This window comes from Pseudopodoces humilis, chromosome 6, assembly GCF_049639895.1.
Source record: "Pseudopodoces humilis isolate 2021_Gansu_Grassland_sample_001 chromosome 6, ASM4963989v1, whole genome shotgun sequence".
In the NCBI taxonomy this organism is placed as follows: domain Eukaryota; kingdom Metazoa; phylum Chordata; class Aves; order Passeriformes; family Paridae; genus Pseudopodoces; species Pseudopodoces humilis.
The window spans coordinates 45,581,032-45,608,069 of record NC_142205.1 but is presented as its reverse complement, the minus strand read 5'-3'; the positions used below and the strand labels follow the sequence as shown (position 1 = coordinate 45,608,069).

The window sequence follows — 27,038 nt, the reverse complement described above, 5'->3', positions numbered from 1 at the left end:
GAAAAGAACATGGTTAAGTCATTGATTTTTTGGGTAGAGAAGTAGAGAAAATAGAATTTGTCATGAAAAGTGTGTTATCACCTCTTGAAATATGCAGTAAAATTGGCATTTTTAGCATGCTGCTCTTATCTTTATTTGCTGATAGAGAGAATATCCAGATTTTTTTTTTAGCTTTAAGGGAAAGGCTATGGTTAGGTTCATATTACTCAGCATTTAATAAGTATGAAGTACAAGAAAAGGAGATGCAACCCTGTACTCTAACTTTTCACAGATTTTGTTTAAGTAAAGCACTTTTCATAGTGTAAATTAATCTAAATAAATGAAAGTTCAAAACAGCATCTCTTTTAATCTGTTTTTTTTAGTCACATAAAAATCTGTCTCCTGAAGCCCTTTTAGACTAAGCTATCCTGCTGACCTATGGGGGTTCTGTATGAGGTGCAGGACTTGCCTATAAACTGGTATGATTTTTGTAAACCACTCTAAAACAGCTTGGCTTCATCCTGCTCTTTTGCTGTACACTGAGCCCTAATAGATGTCAATGGCAATTTCATGCATGTTTTGAGAGGGCTGTGCCCTTCAGTATTTTTTTGTTCTACAGAGATGTCATAGCAGAGTTTGGTTTCTTATTAGATTTTAATTTTTTTTTTTTTATAATGTGATGAGCTTTATGTGGCTGACTTCTGGCATTTAACATAAAAAAGCCTAGACTCAGAAGATACAAAAATGGATATGAACATAGATATCACCATGATTATTTTATTTGGCTTCAACAATAAGGGATTCATTTAGATACATTTTATTGTTTGTTCTGTTAGCTCACATATGTGCTGTGTTACTTTAGGAACCAGCTTCTGAACCCAAGTATGCCCACAGATGAAATGAGGTCTATTCTCAGAGGAAACATTTTAAAGTATTAGTTATCTTCAATGGATTATTTTAACTAGCTGCAGTAGCTTCTTTCATATGTTTCATATCTACTGCGTTCTAGACTAGAGGCTCCAATTGTCGCATTACTTTGTGGCAATTTGTGCATTTCTCACCTGTTGAGTGAAACCCTAGAAAGTAATTTGGCAGCATGGGTTAGAGAAGAAAGGTTACATTCGCTGCAGTTTATTCACACTATGCACCTATAGTTTGACGACATATAACATTTATTATATGCTGTGACTCAAAAAATGTGCAAACAATGTTACTTTAAGACTAGATCATAAAAAATAACAATAAAAATACAATTCTAAAAGAGAAAATGGCTAGCCTGTATTTCATTTAGTGTGGATCAGTTTTTAGCAGAATTTTTCACTTCTATACCTGGAGGAATTCTATTTATCGCTAGTTGCTATGGACTAGACATACTATTATCTGTGGATAAAATAAGTAAAAAGAGAAATAAACATCATTGTTACAGTTTTGTAGAGGAGAAATTGTCCTTAACCTTTTCTTTTTTCATTCTTTGAGATTGATGAGGTTGTTCAAAGACTGGGAAGTCAAAGAGAGACTATTTAAAAAAGGTTGCTTGAGATCCTAGCTGTTACAGGAGTTTGTTTTAACCCTTCACTCTATGAATATTGAGCTCCATACCTTTTCAGGTTGCCTAATTTAGTGAAAAAAAAAGTTATCTAGTCTGTGTGGGAAGATGCCAAGAGATAACTGCACTGTTGGTTGATTACCAGTTCTCTTGAAAAAAATATCTTTACCCTCACTTCAATTTGTTTTCCTTCAGCATTCAGATGTAGATTTCTATTATAATTTTCAGTGTCTTGGTTAATTTTGGACAATACATTCTCAGAGGAGGAAAAGAAAGCTTGTGGTCACTCACCCTCTTGAGCATTGGGAGGATTTTGCTCCGTTTGAGATCTTCCCCAGTATGCACAGTACTTTAAGATCAGTTTTGAAAAACTCAAATTTCAAGTTCACCTCCCCCCCACACATAAAGAGCCTCACAGATTTATATTCCTGTGGGCTGGCATTTAAGATCCTATGTTAAGCTGTCCATTTTAGCTCCACCTAGCAACCTCAAAGATTATGAAAGCAGTATCCACACTTCAATATTTCTCTATAATTTCTCCCTTTCCCCTTTTATAGTTATTAATTTTTAATTTTTTTTCTAAGCATAACTCTGATATAGAAAATGATCCTAACACATTTCTTCTTTTTTAAAAAAAAATTAAAAATGCACAGTTCTTCTGGTTTTTGTGCATCTGATAGAATGTAGAGATTCATGAAAATATATCCTCTCAAGTGATTATAAAAATGTTATACCTAGACCAGCTGCAAAGTGTAAATGTAATCTGTGCTGTAACTTTTTTCAAGTTCAAAACTGACATATGACAATACAAAGCTGCTTATGAGCACGTTTTTAATTTTTTAATTTTATACTAAAAGTAGTAAATGGGAATCCTTGTTTTGCATGACAAATTAATAGAAATATTAACAGTTGATGGCCATGGTTGTCATCCAGTTTATAGCTTCTAATTTTTTCAGTTAGAATTAAAAAATGCCAACAAAAGCAGAGGTGTAGTTAACCCTTTAAAGCCTTCCAAGCCTTGCCAGATTCTGGGTTGATTGTGTAAGGAAGACTGAGCTTTTAATTTTTGTTTTTTGGGGTTGAGATTTATTCTAAGAGAAAACTTGGGGAAGCAGCTTAGCTGATAACGGTAAACTGATGTGCCAGGGCTTGATTTTTCCATGCTGTAGAAACTGGTGCTACTGATGTAATGCCGGAATCATGACAGTGTTGCAGTAACTTTTACTTCGAGGCATACTGCTCTGCTTGCATTGAAAGATGGAGGCATGCATTTACATCCCTCAGAGCTCTTGCTTCTTGGGTATTTGTTATATGTTTTAGAGGTCAATTAGAGGTAAATTTAGAGGTAGGATTCCTGAAATGGATTGAATAATAGGTAATAGATTGACTTGGTTTGATTTCGTTGTTGTTGAAATCACTGTGGTTTGGTGAATTAGAGAAAAGTCAGGCATCTGTCTGTTTAATGAAACCATTTCTGAAGTGAAGGGGAATGAATAGAAATAGGAAATCATTAATTTCTGATGTTGCATAGCGTACCAAAACTTCAAATTATGTCAAAATCAATATAGTGCACTAATGTGTCAGAGCATTAATGTCAGCCTCTCAAACTGTGGTTTTCTGCATTTCTGCATCTCTTGGTCTCATAATAAAGTGGTTTTCTAGCTCTCAAAGGTTCAGTACCCTTAATCCCAAATGCTGGATTATCCTGGACAGAATTGAAATAACATACCTGTAATAGATAATAATGGAATTCACAGAGAAATGAAGTAACTCATGTTGCAGATGGACTGAAAGTTTAACTTTGTGTTTTAGTAAGTGAAAACAAAAACATACCTTGTTTCCCATGTGCAAAATCTGTCCCAAGTCTTTTATAATGTAGGGAATCTGTCCACATGTTTGTTATCAATCCTTGCTGACAACTGTGATGCTGCAGTATCATCAGTGTAATCCCTAGATAGTTGACAGAATAGGGTTAAATATCTCTTGTAAATTGTCATTTACCCTTTGTGCCTCCCATTTGGATGAGAATGCCTTGGAACTGAACTCCGAGGAAATCAGCTGCATCTGAAAAACACAGAAATAGGTGTGAATTTGCTGTGTGTTCCCAGCAAGCTGAGCAGGAAAGTGAAGAGATCAGGACTTCTTGAGGCTGAGGGAACTGGCTGCACAAAAGAGGTAGAAGTCACAATTCAAAGGATGGGTTGCAGAAACAGAAACCTGGCTGCCCATCTATGTTCTGGCTTTGTGATGGGCAAAATAACAAGAAAATATTATTATAAATTTCAAACTTTGCTTTTTACGGGCTGTGTTGTGTCCTTGATAATTGTACATTTAGGGAAGGGATTGTTGAAGGTCTGAGAATTTATGCTCATATCAACCCATAATCAAATATACAAGAATATGAGGTCATTAGTGTCATTAGTCATTACTGCCATTCTACTGAGAGCCCCATTGGCATGTTTTGCTTTCTATCCAGGAGGCCAGTGGGAGAAAAGCTGCTGGGGCATAAACCAGCTCAAGGACTTATGAGCACATGTGCCTAGAAAGTGACTCTCCACTGCAACAGCCTGTGTGGTGTCCTTGTGGGTTGTTATTTTACGGAAACCCTGATTTTAAGCTGGCTGCAGATGGCGAAGTAAGTGACATCATCATAGCACAAAGGAAATAAATGTTTGCTAGTTATTTCTGTTATATGGTAACCGTGTTTCTTTCCCCCGCTTCTCTATACAGTTTATTATATAATTGCTTTCTTCAAGGAAGCTAACAAATAAGTGTTGGGAAAACAGTAGAAACAGTGTGGAATATATCAAATTTTATTCATTAATATTTTCTTTTCAAGACCTCTTTACCCAGTTAGCTTTTATCTTCACAATAGTTGGAGAACTCCATGCAGTAGCTTGTTAAAATACATTAAAAGACACACACACACAAAAAATCCAAACCCAAAGCCTTTCTCCCTCTGTGTTTAAAACCCCACTCTGCCTAAGACAACTGTGCTACATGGAGACACAGCACTTTTGAAAGGAAGATACAGGCTTGTTATATTAATAATTTTTCCAGTTAGAGCATCCAGCTACTCTCAAGCTTCTAACTGCAAAGTAAAGGAATACTTTGCACCCGTCGACTAATTTTAGCTAACACAAACCAAACATTTCCCTCTTCAACCAAATGACCTTGTGGCCACCTAGAAGTGCTTATATGAAACAACACAGAGGCTGTTTGGAGGTGTTGATCCTGGCAGGGGGATGATTTCATGGGCCTCTGCTGATGTCCTGAGTCAGGTGATGTGGCTCACAGACTGGGAGGCAGGCAGTCAAGGAGGTTTTCTAGGCCGTGAACTTGAACTGTCCTGATGGAAACAGCAGGAGCACCCCTGTCTTAGTTTAGGGAGTCACCCCAGGACAACCCCATGGCAACAAGTGTTTTGAAATGAACTTTAGTCCAGAAAACTGTCTCCAGACTGTGTCAGCCTGTCCATTTTAATCATCATATTGAAATGGAGCATGATTGTAAATTACACAGATTTTAGAGAAGGATGGTGGTGGCTTGCTTCATAGCCTGGGAAACACCAGCAATGAAGACTGGTGAACTTTAAGCTAAAAATCACTCACCCCTGCTCATTGCTGAATTTACTTGGCTCCCTTCCAATATGAGGAAGCACAAGAGCAGTGCCAGAGGAGCATCTCCACAGTGCCCCAGTACCTGCTGAGCTGTGTGTGGCCATTATCCATGTGGAGCTCTAATGGCTGTGGGTGGCGTTTCCTCCACACATAGCAACTTTTGGATAGCCCCCATCTGCAGGAGTAAATACCTGACAGCTGATTGCAGCTGGAGACTGGGAGCAAGCAAGAACGTGGCTTTACCCCATGATGTTGCTTGACATAAACATTGTGTGTGTATCCTTTTTTGATGATCAGTGAATGTTACATTGGCACATTCGTACAAATGGTACATTTCTACCATTTACCTAGAACTAATGCTTTTAAAATAGCACTGCTCCCTCTCTTGAAACAAGCAAAAAAAACCAAACCAAAAACCAAACCACCTATTAGTATTGATATTCTTATGTCTTAATTGAGTAACACTAACCTCAGAACTAGTTCCTGGATAATTTGTTCATAACAGACATTCTGAGGTTGATAGTTCTGGAGGGCAGAAGAGGTCATTAATTGCGCTGTGTAAGGCAGTGAGTTTCCCTGGTGGTTCTTGTAGCTGGTTAAGTAACTTGTGACCAAATTAGCTGAGTGTGGGTTTTGAACACATAGAAGAAATCTCCTTCTATTGATCAGAAGAGGGATGACTACTGTAGTTGTGTCTTTTAGTGCAAAACAGTATCTGATGTGGAATAAGAGTCAGCTAAACAGTAAATGGGTGCAAGGAAGAGAGGAGGATGCTGGGTACATACTGTTAACACAGTCTTCCAGTGGGAACGTAAACTGTGTACTTGGACAGAAGAAAAACTCTGCTATAAACTTTTCCCTCAGCATCTATTGAGAAAAGGAATATTTTATTTTTTCCTGGAGCTGCAGGTAATGTAATTGAGAGATTGAGGGTATGGCAAAAGGTTTGGAAGGCCAGGGCTAAATTGTTTTGGCAGAGATGTTGTAGGAGAATGTGCAAATATCTATTGTTAACCCTGTTACTGAAGGATGCCATTGCAGTGGCTGGAAGAGGCATTACACATAGTCCTCACACAGCTCTGGCAGTGGATCTCCTTCCCCCTCTAAAAACTTCAGAATATTGTGATCTCATTCTTTTGTTTGTGTTTATGTATGATGGACAGGGCTGCTAACGCTACCTATGCTTAAGGTTGCTTAATACATTCAGCCAGAAGGCCATGTTTTTAACTCTCTGTGTTAATGCTGCCAAAGCTTAAAACAATTTAGGCTGAGATTTTCCAGATGGGTGTCTTCATTCAGAAGAAGTGGGGAGGGGAGGGATTTCAGCCAGGCTTATACTGGTGTACTTCTTAAAATAAGCTTTTTTTTTTTTCTAAATGACTTTTTTTTTTTCATATTTCAAACTGAAAACATCCTGCATCTTGCCTCACTTGGAGAGGTAGGGGGAGAAACCTTACAGTCTATGCTTTTCCACTTGAAATCTGGCAGGCAGCATTTGCTTTTACTTGGGGAGAGGAGAGAGAAGTAAATGATTAAGTAATGAAAAATTGTGCATTAGAATAAACGTAAGTTTTCCAATGTCTGTCTTATGAGACTAATTAAATTTTCACTTTCAAATAAATTTCACTTCAAATAAATCCTTAACTCTGGTGTTTTCCTGCATCTTTGAATGCCTGACTGTGCAATCTTAATGTCATTTTCATGTGCTAAAAATGTGATATGACTTATTTATTTTGTAACAAAATAAGCTAAGCGAAACTCCACCAAGGGATAGAATTTTGACACCTATGCTTTTCAGCTACTCTGCCAAAGTCTTCTGATCTCTTCCACTGAAGCAAATGGAGCAATGTGCAGTGGCTGTCATTGTGCATGGGCATCTCAGCAGCTGCAGCCAAATCAGGTACACTTTGCAAGCTGGTATTAGAGCTCTTCCTTAAAACCACAGCTGTTGAGACAGACCTCTTAGGCTTTAATACAAGCTCTGGCTGGATTGTTACTTAGGTACAAAACCTTTTCCCTCCCTTCATTCCTTTTCTGAATAGCTATGCTTATAATAATCTTTAGTTTATTCTCTTTCCAAAATACCTTCAGGGTAAAAAGAGGTTTCAAAAAAGCCTGGAGTCAGGAAGTAATTTTTATTCCTTCTTCACTCACAGCATTTTAATTAGTCTTCATGTTTTTGTACTTCCTTTTCCTCATGTATATAAGGGAAAAAAACTAAGGATGATTGAGCAAAATGATTGCTTTTGCAACACTTGAGCTCTGGAGATGAAGCAGAAAATAGGCGCATGTGTAAGATGATGCATCAGGGAAACCAAAGGAGAGCCCCAGGAAAAAGTGTCTGCATGGTCCTAGAGAAATAAATTACTTACCCTAGTGAGGGAATTTGTCAGCAGAACTACAGCTCATACCACAGCTCTTTATCTTGAATAACAGAGGGAATTTAACAATGTTTACTCTTCAGTAATGAAGGCTTTAGACCTGGTAAGGTGACAAGAAAAGCACAGTAAGAAGACAAGGCAGCAGCTTTCATTTCTGCTAAACTATCTGAACTCTAGTAAAATTGGGTTGTTATCTAGAGTCTTATTTTCTCAATATTATTTTTGGAAGTACAGTGTAGTTGTTTCACTTCTTAAAGACTGTGATGGAGTATGCACAGCAGTCTGCAAGCTTATCAGTTTGATCTAGAGTTTTTGCCAAAGAGTATGCTTGAAATAGTCTTGATTTCTTTCTCCTCTTTTTTAGTTCTTCTCCCCCTTTCAAAGTGTCTGGACAGTAGAGACTGGAAAGTATGTAGAATTACAAGAAGAATGAACTTATCCCATTAACCTTTTAAAATACAGTTGTGCAGAACAACTCAAAATCACTCAACAGTAAGACTCTTTTTACTGGAAGATACATTGAGGTGAGAAAAAGGGCTTTACTCCACATGTACGTGTGTGTGTCCATATATACCTGAACTTTGTTCCCAGTTCTCTTAATTGCTCTTTCTTAAAAAGAAATTGCCTGCTTCAGAGTTTTTCAAGGACTTCATCTAAATTTTATCTGAACTTCCTTTCACTTTTCATGAATTCTATCTTGCAAGCCATGATTGGAGCCCCTTCCAGCCTGATTTATTCTATGGTTCTTCCATCTACAAATAACACACACTTTTTAATTAAATCTTCAGCTAAAAAATTCCTTGTGCAGCATAAACCTCACTATCTCTTCCTTTTTGTTTACAATTACTGTAATTGATGTGAACGCATCAACCATAGACATAAAAATATACAGGTAGCACAGGAAAAATGTTTCTTTTGGTTTCCAAAATTTGACTGTATCAAATATTCTCCTCAATGCTATGGAGAAGAGGGTACTGCATTGTTGAGAAGATCCCTGTCTTTCTCTACTCAGACCTCTAGAGAACCCCATAGAAAACTATAGCTGTAGAGGTGGGTCCTTTAGACTTTTTTTTTGTGGATATGGGGCAAAGCTGTTAATCTAAACCTGTCATTCTACAGTTCAAGGTAACTTCACAGCTGTCTTTCAGGACAAGTTATCGGCTGTGAATGATCACCTGCTGCTCATGTCAAAGTTTTCTACCCAGATTCTTGGCTGTGCTGGCTGCAATTGCAGCCATAGTGAAAGGAAGAAAATCAAACAGGTATCAAATTTGGCCAATCTATTTTAATCAGGATATTTGATGCAAAATTAGAATGAAGATTATTAATAAATTTAAAGAAAAAAATTGGATAATTTGCTTATGTTAATAGTATCTATTAAAAAGGTATTCAATTTTTTTAAATGTTAGATTAGCTCCATATCCTCGTGTGACTCAATTAGAATGGTAGGAATATTTTTTTCCCAGTTCATGCTCTGATCTGCCCTTTGACCTAGAAGATGACAATAGTGAAAAAAAATCTGGGGCCAGAGCATCCTAACTTTACTTTTACATTTTTTTTCCCATCAAATGTCTCCCCTCCACTCCTTAAATAATTTTCTAGCTGCTTTTATTTTTGCAAAAAAAAAGGGCATCAGAAATAGCAGAGGTGTGATTCTGAGTAGCTCTTACCACTGGGTAAATGGGTTTGTTGAGGCTTTCTGTAGGATTCTCTGTGTATGAGAAGACTGTCATCGTTTGTCCTGGTTTCACTCAAATATTTTGCAATGAAATATATGGGATTTGGCTTTCACTCAATAAAGCACTTACACATTTGCTTAATCTGGGGTAAACCGACATCACCTGAAATCAATTGCTTTGCTTATACTAGTGAAATAGAGAACAGCTTCTTGAGTCATGGCACACTCTCTTCTTACCAGGATATATTGTAGAGCAGAATTGATAAATTATTTTCTTCCCTCCACCTGCTAAATGTACTTGTTACAAAAGCTTGTTAGAAGATCATGTCCTTCACCTTATATTTCCATCTGTCTCATAACCATCATTATTTGGGAACCTGTTTGGGGGTATTATTGGCTTATCTGTACCTGTTTGCTACAATCTTTCAGTTTTAAGCTCTTTGAGGGCAGTACTGTCTTTTTATAGCATGACTGTGAGTACAACAATCTTCAGGGCCATGCAGTCATGACTAAGGTTGGTGGGTGCAATTTGATTATTCTAATAATAAGATAGATCCTGTTGTGCACACAAGGTTGCTTTCAGGCTGCATCTTCTCTCCGTCTCTAATTTTTGCATGTACATAGCCTTCTACTGTGTGTCAAAGGGAGCAACTGGCACTTGGGAAGGGTGTCCTTCTCTGGCTGCAAAAGGGTCAGCTCTCATTAGCTCAATGTACTGAGAGAGGGGTGCAGAAAGGCACTTTCCTTTATAAAGATCCTCCAAACGTAAGAGCTACATTCTACCCTTGCTACAGACTGAGGCAGGTGAGGGTTTTCTGAAACATTCAGGTGGTTCCTGCCAAAGCATGCAACTTTTCTCTGTGTGTCCTGGTGTAAGAGCTAACAATAGATTAAACCTTTTTTGTTGTTATTCCCGCAATTTGATTGCAAGTATATTTGTGAAGCCAGTTTGTGTATGTCATAAAATCTGATTGATTGAACAGTTAATCCTTGAAAGCTTCCCTCTGAAATATTGCCAAGGTTAATAAGGGATAGTGCCCATGTATGCATGTCATAGAAATTACCTATTTTGCCATTTTTATCTACACCCTTGTAGATATGAACATGCAGATCATTCTGGTCTTGTCATGAAAAGTGTTCTTTCCCCAAATATTGGTTTTAGTGATCTGTGTTCTGCTTTGTTCTAGAGAAAATTTTTAAACAGTGAAGGAAATGATCAGTGAATTTGAGTATTTCTTATAAATGATGGGTTTGGTTTTTTTTTTTTCTCAGTTCAGAACAGTTTGTGGAACAGAAATATGGGAAAGAAATACTGTGAAAATTTTTGGAAAATCAGTTGTTTTCACATTTCCTGTGAGGTTTGTTATGTTTTGAACATAAGTTGTCATTTACGTAAATGTCCCACGCTGGAGATTTTACTCAGTGCCACAGAGGTGCCTTCTGAATGCCATAATAGTTATATGAAATGAGGTACTGTTGAGGTGAATAAAAACTGCATGTCACTTATGCACTGTAAACTAAATGGAAGACTTTTCACATTTCTGCTGTTCTTAAGCAGTAACAGAGCTTATTTTTTTTTCTATTTGGCCTTAGGCACCACCCTTCTGAATTTATTCAGTTTTTGTCAATAATTGAGTTGCTTACCACGATATACATTAGATTTATGCCAAGGTTTGCAGAAAATCCAGGCAATTCTCAGAAGACCCAAACCCCAAAGTCTTCTTTTAAGGCTGTAGGAAATAATTTAAAATGCCTTTATAGTGGTTCCCAGGCACTAATGTCCTATTATGCTTCTCTGAAAAAGAATGAATGACCTCCTGAGACCTTGTCATAGTGCACAAGTTTTCCTAGGTGACTCTGGCAAATACATAACCTGTTGTGTCAGCTCTCACTGAAATGAGCCAAGGTCTGTTTACCCTTCCTGGCTATGTGAAGAGATGATCCTTGTGCTGCATTCCAGGAACATGGCTCTTCTTGACAGCTGACACATATCACAAATATCCACCCAGCTCTTTGTATGAACCAGTAGGGGAAACGGGAAGCATAAAAGAAAATTTTGGTAACTCATTTACCATAACTCACTCTAAGTGAAATGAGCAGTTTCATAAGATAGAAATGGGAAGGGAGGGAAGGAAGCTGTGATCATCACTGAACTTTGCAAGTGAGCAGGGTACTTGATACAAAAAAATTACTGATATTGTCCAGAATGAAAATCCCTGTCCTTTATAGAATGTTGTGCAGAGATTCCTCTCCTGCTCTAAGGAGGGAAATTGATATGTCTTGGTCTTCTAAGGAAAATAAATTCAAAATTAGTAATTAGTATAGTATGGAAATGGTGCAGTAGGAGTCAAAATGTGCCAGCAAGTTTGCTATGCAATACTAATTGTTGCACCCAAATGTATTCTTGTAGGAACACTCTCCAGTGTTTCCTGTACTGATCTTGTTCTGCTGGTTTTAGAAATGGAGGAGTTTTAAGCTTTGGCAAAATACAATTTATGCCCTTTAGGTAGTTAAGAAGTTAGCAAAGAAAATCCAATTTTGGTTAGATTGGAATTTCTATACTGACTGCTTTTTTTTGTTTGCTTTTAGTAGGTAGAGGCATATACTGCTTGTGGGAAAGTCTGAATTTTACCACAAGCCAAGGTCATGCGTGATTTAGGGGGAGCAATAGCTGAACAGCAGTCTGCATTGTAATTGTAAAAGGAAAAGACATAAAATGCAGTCAAATTTATCAGTAAAGACACTGCTGCCAACTCTGAAAAACACCTGGCTAGGTATTAAAGGACACAAACATGATCCCCTTACTGAGCAGTATTTTATAGACTGTAGCTCAGAGCCAAAGAAAACAGCTTTTGTAGCTTTTAGGTGTCCATAAACAGCTAGATAAATACGAGGGAGCCAGAATAAGGGATAAACAAGGCAGCTAAGTATCAGCTTGCCACATTGCCTTTTGGAGCTCCCCAAATATCCAGCAGGAGTGTATTACTTCCCCAGCATTCTTACTGCTTTCCATGATTCCTGGAGGTGGCGTCCCAAGCGTCAGAGAGAGAGGGTCAATGGAGCAATGTCATGATATAAACTCAAGCTGTGTCCTGTCATCTGTATAATTGCTAGGATTGCATAGTTGACCATATTTCATGTGAGTTGGCAGTGACCACCAGTCTGTAGTCAGGATAGGGATTTGGAAGAGCTGCACCTATGGTCTCTTGTAGCTGCTGCCAGCATTCAAAGCATTGCGAACGGGTTTCATAAACAAATCTCATTAAATGTTTTTAGACAGAGGAAAGCACATAGCCATAAATAGAAAACTGATAAGTGGGCAACTGTTAAAAATAGCTCAGTAAGAAATGGTAAGTGGAGAAATAATATGGATGTGATAGCATAAGGAATATTCTACACACATACTTGAAGCCTTTGGCAGTTGCCAAAACTCTGATGAAGTGAATGAAGAGCAAATGGGTTGTATTTCAAACACATACCATTACACTGAGCAACAGTAACATTTTATTGCTTCAGTCACATTTTTTGACTGAAGTAATAAAATTTGTAAAAGATAAAGAAAAATACAGGATTTATCTCTCCCTCCTGTCCTATTTTCCCTCCCCCCCATTTCAAATTCAAAACAGATTTCATGGTTAACAGTATTGGCACTCAAGTTATGGAGATGTTTAAAAATTCACTTAACAGATTCAGAGAAACATGCAGTTCAATACACAACTAGAGTAATAAGAAATACTTTTTAGGAATTTTATGGTCATAGCTTATGCCTGGTGAAGCAAGAGAAGAAACAACTACAGAGCTGGTTTCAGCCATAATCCTACAAACATTTAAGCATATATTAAGTCTTGTCCTGTAGAAATAGTCAAAGGCAGGTAAATTACAAAGTACAAAAAGCTGCTCACATTTTAAATTCTTTTGATCTGTATTTTATTCAGTTTTGGTATGAGTGATTTTGTTAATTAATTAATATGAATGACCTTATTCAAATTGAGCTCCTTTTCAGGTGTTGTTCTATGCTATTGTCTTGTAAAATGGAATTCACTTTTCCAGATGTAATTCTTCATTACCTGTAAGCAACTATGTAGCCTTCTGTTTTTAAATCTATTTCTTGCTTTAAAATGACAGAGAATCTGCAATATAATCATAACCTGAAGAGAAGCCATCAGAGTATTAGGGCTTTTGAATGCTTAGTTAATTTCATTTTAAGCAATACTATCCCACCACTGATGAACATTGGTAAACATGACTAATCTCATAGTGCACACCTGCTTAAAATTTAAGGTATGTGTGTTTTAATTCTATTGTCCAAAGCCAAATTTTAAAATAGAATCTTATGTGCATCCATTAACCTTTCTGCTGCTGTTCTTGCTGAAATGCCAGTGTGAAATAAAAAAACTGTTTACAATAGAAAGTTTTTCCCCAAAGTGTCCTCATATAGGGATAAGGATGGAAAGTCTAATATGGAGTGAATGATTTTAGGAGCAAAGTGCTCCCCTTATCATGAAAAGTGCACCTAACATTTTTCTCTCACTCTCCTCTTTATTTTGGATCTGGACTGAAAATAAATCTAAATTGTAACAAAGATGCTTTGTTCTGTAGTTGGTTCTTTCAGGTCTTTTCCCAGAAGGTGGTGGTGAGCAATCTGCTTTAGTGTCCCTGCCAGCTGCAGTTCTTGCATGTACCCTGTCCTCTGCTGGGGGGGATATGAAACACTCAGCTTTGTGACAGAGGTTTATGCAGTTAACAGCTGGATGTTGTCTCAGTTTTAGGTGCCATATGTTGCAATAGGACGTTTCAAGAACCTGTTTGAGAAGCATTTCAGTAGCCGCACATTGTTTCAAATGCTCCATTTTTGCAGAGTGCCTTACAACCATAGAGAATAACAGTGGATTCGTGACATGCCATCCTGATTTTGGTCTGAGATACAGTCACTTGCTAAATTCTGAGCTAGGTTTTTGCATCACGGCTGAGGAATTAGAATGTCATATTTTTCTTCCTTAACAATGGCTTTCTAATGGAACTGTTTAATGGTCTAATGTATATTGATACACTGGTATAATATACAGTCTAGACTACTGAAGGACCTGTGTAAATAGAGTACCATAACCATTGCCCACAAGCAGGAACTATCTGCTGAGTAACTAGCTGTACATGCATTCATGTCTTAATTTCTGTTCAAAGCTGTGAGTAGCAGCACTAAATACCTGAGCTGGATCTAAATGTGCAATTATGTTCTACTCTTTCACAGCTCCATAGGTATTTTTGCTTTCTCATTGAGGTTTTCCTGTTGCTCTTTGTGGGAACTTAGAACGTTGTGTGTTAGTACTTTTTACTTGGAAGAAGAGCCAAGTCAGTGGTGATCTTCAAATGAGTTCTGTTAATACATGTAACTGTACATGTAGCCAAAAGAGAGTATGTGAAAATTCTTTGTAGAACTCCTGTGACTTCATTCACGCTTCAGTGATTAATAGAAATGGATAATTCTTTTAGAAAGGTATATGTTTTCCTTGTTAATCTATGTGCTGATCTGTGTTCCTCTGACAACTTAATAAGCAAAGGGTTTACATTATGGTTGTAAACCAGACAAACCAAATCCAGACTGCTACCTAATGAAATGTCACTTTTATTTTTTTTTTTTCTTTCAGAACAGACAAGTTTGCATTGTGTTCTTGCTTTGAAGTGTAGCATTAGTTGCACATCTGTCAGTATTTCTCTTCAACTAGGAGGAGCATTTTGTAACTTCCTTTAATTATGAAGCAGCAAATATTCAGACTTATGAAAACAATTTGAATTTGGGAAACCTAGAGCACTGTATGGAAGACATTCTCTTTTCTGTGATTTTCTTTTTTCTTTTTCTTTTTTTTTTTTTAGTATGAGCCTGTTTCTGTGTTAGCGTGTGGTTCATGAGGCATTTTCAAAGGGGACTGCTGCCATGTTGTCTTGCACCTTGTCTCTCAAAGAAAGTAGTGGATTCCTGCCTGTTCTACAAAAGAAAGCATAGTTATACTGCAGAAAAACATTTTGGTCTTTGGATCCTGAACTTCTTTCATAAAAGACACCTCAGCCCAAGATATCCGCTACTGCGTTTGTTACTCCAGTCAGTTTTATGGTGCTAGATGTGTGGGACTCAAATTATTAACTTTCTTTTTCATTCTGAGATGTTCTCTACTTGCACTGTGTAGAGCTGGAGATCTAATTTAGTAGCCTTGAGCTCACTGCAAAACTGTAAACCTGGTTTCCCGCCTTGGATTGTAGACAGACTGCCATTCTTCTGCAGCTCTTTGGGTATAAAGAGTAACCTTCTCTGAATATGTTTACCCTGAAGCAAAACCCTGATGGTTTTTCCTGTCCTCAGGACCTCTTTGGTCAAAAATCTGGTAAGGTTCAGAGTTACCTGCACTCATCAGATAAATGAGGCCGTCCCTGAAATACACTGCTAGTAAAAATAAGACTTGAGCTTTGACTGTATAGAGCTGATAGGTCTTATACATTTATAGGCACACATGCATAATTATGCCTACATATGTAATTAGGACCAAGATCAGCAATATAACTTGTGCAGCTGTATCCTGAGACTGAAATGTTCTCTGTATCTTGCAAGAATAACATGTTCTACTACAATAGGCACTCACCATGACAATTGCTGCTGTAATGGCTAAGTAGTAGATAAGCAGTGATTTGTTCATAACAGCAGTTATCTTTTTACCTTATAGCATCAAATGAAATAGCAGTAAAGCAATCCCTCTATTAGTGAGTTGTAACCCGATGAACTAAATAGTAGTGTCATGTCTATTTTCAGAAGCTTTGTTGCTAAAAACAGATCTTTACTCTGTGAACTGCTTTAGCCTTTCCCAAAGTGACAGCATTTCATTAGAAATAGCTTGCTGGGCCTTCTTGCCCAGCTCTCCACTCTAGTGCCTGGTCCGTGAGAGCAGACAGCTGGGGGAGTTTGGTGTTTTGAAGGTTATGATCACAGCAATTTCGTAAGTGCTTTATTTCAGTTCTGTTCTGGCTGTGCTGGGGACAGGTGCGGTCTGGTTCTGATTTCACTGTTCTTAATTTCTTATCTGACCTGGTAGTTAATCAAGGGCATGAGAGAGGAACAAGGGAAAGTGGGAAAGGAACAGCCTGAGACAGGCAGACAGCAAGAGTGTAATGCTGAGCATCTGACTTTGCTCATCCAGGACCTGGCAGACCTGCCTGTCATTCAGTGCTTCTCTGTGTACTGACACTGCCCTGTGCAAAATGGATTTCTGAGAGTTATCCATCGTGTTCTTCTTTTCCAAAGGGTCTTCTGTAGGATTTCATTTGCAGAGCACAGAGGGCAATATCTAGGGTAATTCCAGGGCTTAGTGACTGTGATCTTTTGTCAACTCTACTTGTGAGTGAAATTAAACTTGGTATGAGCACCCACAATCTGAGCTTGTGCAACACAATTCCTGGCCAATGAGTGAAAAATCATAAACCTGACAAGTATTTATGAGAGAGAAAAATGAGATGTCATATTATAACAGGAATATATTCATTAAATCTATCAATTTTGCAGAAACCAAGAATTCCCTCTTCAGTAAAAGGCTTTGAGTAGGTTTATAAAGTCAGATATTCTTTTATGAGTTGTAACTTTTTTTATGCTAAAACACAGTGTTTTGAAATTCAGGTCAGTATTTTCTAAGGGAACAAATGACAAAAAAGGCTAAGTTAATTTGATGTTACAGTAGCCACTCTGTTTTTGAGAGAATATTGGCCAATGTCTGTGAATCATTGCAGCTGAAACCATACCTTGAAAAAGCCTTAAAAAAAGCAATAAGCCTGCCAGGGGTAAACCTCGAATGTCAGTAGCCTTATGCTACTTCCCATCATCAGAGGATTTGATGCAGCAGGAATATAGCAAAGACTTCAAGGAACAATTTCCAGTAGTCTTTCCCACATGAGAAGGATTGTTCCTGGAAGAACTCAAGGTGTGAACTCCACAGAATCTTCTTGACTGCCTACTGGAGCAAAAAGGTGTCTTTCCTGTCAGAATGAAGATAGACCCCCAAACTGAAAATCTGGACATCTTCAGTTTCTTGGGGGCATTCACTCATGCAGCCAGGTTTTCAGGAGTGATAGTCAGTGTACTGGTGATGTGAGTGGCTGAACGGTGTAAGTATGCAACATAATTAAACTGAATACAAGTTCATAAGGTAAAATTAATTCCACTGCTACTAGCCCTAAGTTTTTGCCAGTGTTGAGATTCCAGCACAAAGTTTACCAACAGCAACTAAAGCACTGGGTGAGACAAGCTATAGCTGCACTTGATGGAATTGGCCAACTTGCTCCTTGGGAAGGAAGGCTTGCTGCAGCTTCAATTCACCTCATCAGCCTTATGTGTAAACCTTTATAAATGGAGAAATTCAGATAATTTTGGCAAAAGGGATGCAGTGCAAGAGGTGGTTAAGCTGTCTTATGGGATCTAGTGTGCCAGTATGGACAGACAGGTTAGGCACAGTGAAGGCAGGGACAGAAAAGACCATCATAGAAGGAAGCAAAGTTCAGCTGTAATTTTACCAGATGAATGTCACAAACCAATATCTAAGTATAACTGGTCTGGTGTTAGCAGGTTAGATTGGCACCTGCTGCTGACAGAGAGGAACTCTGCTCTGTTCCCATCCCAGCAGGTGTTATATCTGTCTCAGTTCTCCAGCCTCTTGTTTCTTTCCATATGATGGCAGCATGCTGTGGAGAAGATGCTTATATGGTTTCTGTTGCCCTAGTTCCAGCTGCTATTGGTTAGAGAAACAGGAGGTTTGGGGTTTCTTTAGTGTGACTTTTTATTTGTTTGTTTGCTGTTTTTGTTTGTTTGGTTTGAGTTTTTTTTTATTAGTACTTAACTGTCTATTTTTGAGTTAAGTAATGCTTCTAATCCCTGTGCTGAAGTAGTTTGCAGGGAGTTACTGCTCAGTTTTGCCACAACCATATTTCCAGATGCTACACAGATGCCAATTCTTTGTTATTCTGACACTTGTTCTTGGGTAACCATAAACTGTCCTGTATGGGATCTAAAACTGTGAAGGGTGGAAAAAGCATGGATAGAGGCTGAGGAAAGATGAAGGTTTTTACTGCTCAAATCTCCCTACCCTGCCTAGTTTTCTTTAACAGATAGCAAACAAACACAGGTAGAGAAACATGGAGTGGAAAGGTGTATGCATCCCTGTGTGCTAATGCCTTGGATGCTAATGCATAGAAACCTATAAAAGATTAAAAAAATCATCTGTACAGGGTGCATGGGATTCACAAAGTCGAAAGACACCACTGATATTTTAAAAAACCACACATCTAATTGTATCTAATTGTATTTCATTTATTGAGAGCAACACAACTTACCCATTATACCTAGGAATACTAGCTCCTAAATGTATCTGTTTACAAATGGCAACCTTGACTTTATTGTAAACCTAGCATTAGCACTAGACGTCCTTTCAGTGGAATTAATTCACCAGCATTGTGAAGAAATATGAAGTCTAAACTTATAGTCATATATGGCTGTGTAACTGTAGTTAAAGCCTCAAAACCCTATTTTTCCAAGTGGAATTTCAGCTCTGTTGTACAAGTAAATCAGTTTTTCACTTAAAAGTAATGAAAGCCTTTAGCTGTAGCCTAAACATAAAACTCGAGAGAGAAGTTGTATTGTGTGAGAATTGACTTTAATAAATGTAAACCCTCACAAATTATATCACTTTTGTTTATTTGTCCATGGGCCACATTTAGATTGCTCTGTGGGAACTTTGGTGTTTCCTAGCACCCCATCACACAAGAAATTGTGTGTCTTCAAAGGAAAACTGGACCTCAGTCCTCTGTAAAGTTACATCTCATAGTACTAATCAGTCATCATCCTTACGGTGTGCAGAGATCAAAATACAAAATCTTTAACTGTTCCTCCATTTCTGAACTTTTGAGTGCTTGCAGTAATACATTTTAATGTTCAACAGGGCTGCTGCTGGATAGTCAGGGTAGTGGTGACAAAGTCTATCACCACTTACAAATGTAACGATTAAGTTCAAAGCCTTGGGACAAGGTTGTTTGTTAGCAAAGACAGCTTGGAAACTGAGACAAAGTATTAACAATCAGGGAGCAAAGGGTGATGTGTTGTGGCAGCTAGAGGCATTGTGCTAATAGTCTGGTAACCCAGCTGGAACAGCCGCTATTTGTATGTTTCTCTATCTGTTATTCAGATTATTTCCTCATGTGGTAAATGAGGGTTTACTTTGGGTTTCTCCTGTTGTGCCCATACAAGTGAAAAAAAAATAAAGAGGTAAATAAATGAGTAAGCACTGTGTATAAGCAAAATGCTTTCAGAAAGCTGCCCGGGCTTCTATTTGCCTTCACAGAATGACCTTAACTTTTTAGGGTTGTGGTGGCTGAATGACAACTCCTCTTGACTCACCTAGCACCACATTTGCTGATTCTCAGGCAGGGAAATCCCATGGAAGGAGGACTGGTGTGCCGTAGCCGGCTGCAGTCCAGGTTAGTGAGGTACTGACCTCACTACTGACTGAGGTAGTGACAGTCCTAGCTGTGAGGAGCACAGGGCGCCCTAGGGACACGCTCAGCAAAGGTTGAATTACCTGTCAGGACCTTGAGGGCATGTGCAGCAGAGGGCACTTTGCTGCTGCCCTGGAACAGAGCAGCACGCTCCTTTTTGTTGCACGCTGTTGACAGCAGGACATTGGATACCCGTCAGGAAAATGGATAGCCTTTTAGACAGCGTGTTGCCGCTCCAAGTGCTGGCACAACACCTTCCCCCTTTCCCTTCCCTCCTCCCTTCTGTCAGCCTTCTGAGTGCTGAGCTTCAGTGCTCCTCAGGAGGTGCTGCGTGACATCCTGTCAGGCGCTGATGTTCCTCCAGTCCAGGTGGATGTCCAAAATATAACAAGCAAGAGCAAGGTGCCTGGTGGAGCACTAGCTTCTGGAATGCTGGTGTACTGGGTGAGCCCTGAGTGGGAATGCTGTCAGCCTGGCTGGGATTTGCTGCGAACCTCCCCCTGGCCAGGCTGTGCATATTGAAAGCTGCCTGCTGTGAGCTCTGCTGCCCTGCCTGGCTCTCACTCCTGGGATGGGTGTGCATGGTGGGGGCCCTTCCTCTTTGCTAAGATGGAAATGCTCCTCCCCAACATCTTTTTGCTACCTAGGTATTTGTGTCCTTTCCTCTTATGATGCAGTGGACAAACTTCTTGGAAAAAAACACAACCAAGGTTGCTCTTGAAAGTTGCCACTAATGCTCAGAGGTCTAAGGAGTAAAGAATTTAATTTCCCTTCATACCAAGGCCTTGACGTAAATGGTTGACGTGGGCTTGTGCTGTAGCCATTCTCTTTGTCAGAAAAAAGTCTAAAGCACTGCAGTAGTGCCTTGACACAGCACGATGACTTTAGACAAATTGTAATTTAAAAATACCTCTATTTTTAAAGCAGTTCCTAGAAGACAGGAACTGTCTGCCTTTCAGGCTGGTTAGGAGCTGAAGATTCTCTCTGTGTGCCAGAACTGCTTTGGGATGGATACAGGTACAACATCAGTGAATTCTGGGAATGTGTAATAATCCAATTGGCTATCACCAAAAGGTGGCAGCGTCTACATCTGCTTTTCATTATAGCCCATGCGGCTAGTTAAGCCAAATATCTTAGATTTAGGTGCAGTGGGAGCAGGGCAGTAGTAATTGGTGCTGGATGAGTAACAACGACAGTTCCATGTTTGCTTAGTCTTGATGTTTTGTTGGCCAACCCAAATGAGGATAAATAGGCAGACAAACAGATTAATGCTACTGATGGGCTCTGAGAAGCCATCCATGTCTATATTTCATCTCTTCATGGTGGCCCCAAGCTAATCCCTGGGTCAGGACACTTCCACGTCTGGGGATTCAAAGCCCTGGTCTGAGTGTGAGACTGCCCAGAAACAAGAGTGCTGGGAAGTGTCGGCACTGGTGTTTTTGCAGCAGGAAATGAGCAATGCAGGCTAGGCAGTGCTGTGTCCTGAGATACAAAGCAAAATGCTTAAGTTAGGCTATAAAAGAAAATGCAGCTCATGCATTCTGATGAAAATAATCTTACCCTCTCTCCTAGCATCTGTACATATTTATATTTTTGACTTTTCTAGTAAACAATTCTTCATGTGGTAAAATGACTGATGATTGTCTTCAGATTTCGTCTCATTCTTAGTTATCATATGAAAGAAAAATGTATTTAGCCAGCTTGAATGAATTCTTTTATCTTTCCTTAAAAGATAAATTTTTGTTAGAGTCCCTTAATGTTTTTCCTTTAGAGAAATATTCAGTAAGATTGCTCTGTTGCCCTTTTAATTTCCTTGTACCTTTTTCTGAACTGCTGTGTTGCCCCAAGGTAACATGTTAATTAAATTAGGATAAAAACTATGTTTCAGTGCAGAAAAAGAATTGGGCATGTTTGTTTGTTCTATGAAAGAATTTTATTTTTTGCTTTTTATCTTATAAGGCCCTTCTAAAGTACAATGCTGACTGAAATCTTCGCAAACAACACTTTTCATGCTGGGGCCTGATGTTTTAGTGCTATTAAAATCAATAGATTCAGTCGTAAAGGAGAACTAGATTTTCCTTTGAAGGTCTCTTCTAGCAGTTTACCTGCAGAGAAGTCCTGGTACTGTGGGGTTAAAGTGTCTGTCTCAGCGCATCAGCTGAAATCAATGTAAATAGTATACTCACGTACTCAGAGACTGGCCTTTAGAATTTTATACATACACTCATATTATTTTCAGTTTCTGAATCTTATTTTCATGTTCTATAGCAGCCTCTTGCTACAAATAAAGTCTATGTCCATGCCTTGTGGACAAGAAATCAAATGCTGGGGGCAAGCAGCCTTAGAAAATAACATACTCTTTTGTGATTGCTTTTGTCACGTGCTTACAGGAGCAGTGTAAAATTTTCTAAATAAATGAATATGATGTATGGAATCTCAATGAAAATTATAATAAACTTTGCCTCTGATCACAGCATTACTAAGGTAAATAACTGAAAATAATGCTGCTTGTTGAGAAGGGTGTTGTCCTAGCCTTAGAGGTTCCCTGGGTTTCCTCAATTGGTACCAAATCCATCCCTGGAAAAATATCATGTACTGGTGGTTTCTGGATAGTGCTTTTGGTTTAGAATTAAATAATTTAGACAGGAATTCAGAGCAATGTTGAGTAATAATAATATTGCTCAAATGAATTACTGGACCCACAGGAGAAGTTCTGATCAGTTTATAACTAAAATGAGACTCAGAACGTTTATGTATTATAACCCGTTTGTGGACTCTTGTTCCTTAAGGAAATGGATCATTTTGGCTAAAAGTTCATGTAATATTTTCAGTTGTTTCTAATTTTAAATAACCATTATATTTCAACATTTAACTTAAATAAGTGACTACTGTTCACCTTGTTTTATGTTTATCAGAATGTGCCAGGTTTATGGCATGACCTGTAACAGCTAAACCAAAGCTGTAAAGAGCTAAAATGTGGTTTTATATCAAAACTTGTCCTTTGTGACAAGATTTGATGGGAAATGTTCCTGAGATATTTGAAATATTTTATCTCTGGTTTCAACATCTTGTATGCATTTACCATTTAGCTAATTTTGTTTGTAATATTTATATGCATAGCAATTTTTTCACGTAAGTAGAAATGAAGTGATTGAACCAAGATTATATTAGAAAATGAGTAATTCAATATTAACATAAAAAGTGAAAGAGTTAATGTAAAATATTTAAACAAGTTTAGAATTTTTGTTCTGGTTTTTAGAGTTTCTTATCCTTATTTTAAAACATTTTCAAAAATAACTGGGAAAAGAGGAATGCTCATTGTTGTTGTCTAATTTATTGGATCAAGGTCTACAAGACTGCCAAAATTCCTAACATTTCTTATTAAGGACTTTGAAATTGTATCCCTGACTCAGTTCTTAGAAGCTTTAAGAAATGTACCAAGAAATTTCCCTTTTCCTGAAGGAAATTAGCAACCTTAATGTTGCAGGAACTGAACTTGCTAAGCCTCTCTGGCAAAAAAGGTAGGCTACCTTTCCCATTGTCTCCTACTTTCAGTGGGAAAATCCCCTAGACTCCAAGCCCCCTAGTTTCAGCTATTTATATTCAGATGAGGAGTAGTGGAATACTTTGCAACTCCTTTGTTATCAATCCCCTTCCATCCTGGTCCCCTATTTAGTGAAAAGTGTATGCCTGTTGCTTAGGCCAGGATTCCTTGCTTTTCATTCATAACCTCTTCATAATGTGAAACCACTGCTTTAAACTCCAAGCTTATTTCACTCCATCAGTCTTAGAGATCTCTGCTTTTCCAAAACAAGTAAATCCTGAAAGGTCAAGGGGTAAAAAAAGATACCTTCTTACTCTAAGACACCTGCGCTCCTCCTCCAAGTACCTGACACCTGGTGATCACAGAAAACCTCTTGCCTATAACTCTGCAAGTAATCTTGCTTTGGAAGGAAGCATGGAGATGTTCCCAATGCTCCCTACCTATATGCTGAAGCTGCGCCTTTATGGAGTATCTATAGGAATAAATTTGACTCATCCCCATTTCCACAATGAGTCTTCACTTTGTTTCTGCTGTGATGCTTTAGAGTACCTTTGCTGTAGGGCTAATGGTAACCAAGGGCTCTGCAGCTCCTAGAGGTTCATCCAGTGCATCCTGGGTTCTCCTGTGTCTCTGTATACATGATATGTATACAGGGAGTGTTATGGGTTTTATTTCTTGTATTGATACCACCTATGTCTGAGCTCCAATCAGAGGTGGCACTGAGGACATTTTAAATCTTGTGTACGTGACAGCACAGCAATTGGGACTGCAGGAACAGTATAGGTTGTACCAGGCCACACGGGATACTAAAATTTCTTTCAAGGATTCATTTGGCTTGGTCTGTAAGTTCTGTAGGTCATTGTCTTAACTGGACCTACTAGCCACATTAGGAAAGTTGCATTAATCTTCACATACTTTGCAAAATACCATTCTAAGTATGTAGACGCTTTGCTTCATCCAAGTATGCCTGGTGAATCATAGACTGTACTATAAAATTTTTTTGAAGAACTGTCTGATTGCCAGGAATGAGACACTTCTCTGTCCTCAGTCTTTTAGGGAAAGAGGGCAAAAAAGACAGGCAATGCATCTGGAATGACATATAAAGTCTGAGTATTTTTGTTTATTGAATTAAAATTGCCTCAGGCACAACCTTTATTTTTTTGGAATTACAGCTTGATTCTCAGTTATCAGACTCTGGAAAGCCTCTCCTAAGTGCTTTGAAACTGTATTCTGCACTTTGGAAAATATCCAGAGTTATTAGGGAATATCCCAGAAACAACGGACTAATATTCTCCAAAGCATCACATTTTTAGTTTTTCCATGATTTTTAGTAGCCTCCAATATTTTATTTTAAAATCCTTAAGAAAAAGTCTCTTCTTGCATAATACTAATGGTAATTACATCATGAAAATAGAAAGCAACCTGACCTGACATAGTTTCCATTTCTGTTATAAATATAGCTTTCCCCATGTAAATCTATTTGCATTTGCTTTATTAGGTCTCTAGAAAGTTGCTCCTGTACAGTCTGAGGACATGAATGCAAGTATCCTGCCTCCAGAGAGCAGCTGAAAACCCCACCTGTTCAGGCAAGCCCTGAAGGAAGATGACAGATTTCAGTGTGACTGGTTAGTGCAGATGCCCTCACGTATTTATCCATTCGTAGCCTACGCTCCGTCTTTTCCTGCCACGCAGCCAGGATCAGAGGGAGGTTGAGCCTTTTCTGCCCTATTAACTTTGGCATGTTTGCTTTGCTTTTATCTCCCAGTCTCCTCTCCCCAGTAGCAACTGCCTTGCCCTCAGTCCGGAGGATGGCCCCATGACTCCTTTGTTTAACTGCTGTTATAAGCTGCTGCACAAATTGCTTGGTGGAGGGTGATTTGTAGTGACAAGACTTGAACCTTATCCCTGGAGATTCACCAGATACCTCTGCAATGCTCTGCATCTCTCAGGATGGGGAATAGGAAGCCCAGCTCCCACTTCCAAGCCTAACCTTGCATCATTCCAGCTATTGCATAACATTTTAGATGAGATGCAGTAGCATGTCCTCCTTCTCTCTATCCCATTAATGGGGCTCTGCTTGCTCACAGGAGGTGAGCGGATCCTTCTTTCCCATTACTTATGGATCAGTATGCACACAGTGACTTACACACATCCTTTAAGAATCATAGTGATAGATCAATCAGATCAGCAGAAAGGATAAATATTTTAAAATCTTTTGAGAAGTGGGTAATTTTAAAAAGAAGAATCTACAGGGTAAAAATTATTCTTGTGTATGCCTTGAAGTATCACAGTTTAACTCAGAGTTTACAAGCATTCAGAAAATGTCAGAGGATTAGTTTGGAAGACCATTTAACTTGTATCTTCTTCACTTTCAAAGTTCATGTTTTGTTTCTCATTCTTTCTCATTTTTTCACTGAATCTGAGATACATGCCAATTTTCTGTTGCAGACTTGTTGCTGTTCCCTAGCTTTGCCTGATTTTCACCTCACATTTTGAAATCTGATGAAGATCACATGGTCTATTTAGTCCTTTAACACTTGAAAGTTTTCTTTTAGTGATGATTTTGCTTTTATGTTTTTAAATTGTATCTGATACCTCTTCTCCCTGCTAGAAATAAACCAAGGGGCTTCTCTTTCCAGCTGTGCCTTAGGGTCACATAATCTCAGAGCTGAGGTCTCCTTAGCCTCTCAAGCCTTTAAACAATAACAAAACAAAATTATAGATCTCCTCTCCTTATTAATCTTTCTGCTGTAGAAATACTTAAATGCCAGGAAGAGGCATGTGAGTGTGTGGAGTTGCATGGCAGTTTTTAGCCTATAGGCTGCAAAATTACCAATTGTTTTTTCTACTGCTCTTAGGGTGAGTTTGCAACCCATGTGAAGAAGCTGATGGAAGTTCTGTAGCTGAGTTTGGGATAAGGAGCCACCATGGGCAATATCACATTAGTGTTCAGGACTAAATCCCAGAGATTGATTCAGCTTTTCCTAGTGGCTGTGAGGTTACTTCCAGGTAAATGAATAAATGAACATAATTTCTTTTACATCCCTGGATTAACCTCTTTATATTTTTTTGCTTTCATTGTTTTGGTGCTAAGATACAATGGATAGTTAGGAGCATTGAAGGTGTTGGTAATTTTTTTACCTTGTGATGTTGAACTATGGGCAGAGCTTTCTTGGTGATAAGGTGGGCGACCAAAAGGGGTGTCTTCATACTTTCTGTCTCCTCCATTTCAGCCCTCAGGAAAAAACTTTTGACTCTGACTTATCCAGAGTATGACCTACAGTTTCACAAGTGAGCTTTATGCTGTTAGAGCTCATGGCAGGCTAATGGCATTAGGACTAAAAGCCCAAGAGAAATAAAACACCAATGACTTTGAGTTAAGAGGTTCACTCATAGACTTGAATGCTTTCTTTATACTTGTAAGAATATATGCAAATTTTAAGAATTATGAGTGGACTCTGAGACTAAAGTAATCCAATTTACTTTGAAAAACATTGCTAGGGTTCCTGTATGTTTCACTAGAGAAACTGAGCATCCAGCCAAGTAACCAAACTAATTGATGTATATCTGGAGAAAGAAAGTCTGGCCTTGGACATGACTAGTATTTTACATACACTGCATCAGTGTATTAGTTATTTATATTGCAGGAGTTTAGAAGACACACCAAAAAAATCATTGCTTTAAAGCACACAAAACCAAAGCAGTTACTACCTCAAGAAAAAAAAATAAAAATGTACAACTTCTGATTCTCTGATAAATTTGGAATACT

The 27,038-nt window shown here is 38.4% G+C and overlaps 1 long non-coding RNA gene across 1 annotated transcript in view; it reads left to right on the top strand.

Annotated features, from left to right (window-relative positions):
• Nucleotides 1-27,038, top strand: part of LOC148184168 (uncharacterized) — a 97,488-nt gene that overhangs the window by 55,410 nt on the left and 15,040 nt on the right. The window contains exon 2 of the long non-coding RNA XR_015772768.1: nucleotides 24,768-24,894. This is a non-coding gene — a long non-coding RNA (uncharacterized LOC148184168). The remainder of the gene's footprint in view (nucleotides 1-24,767; nucleotides 24,895-27,038) is intronic.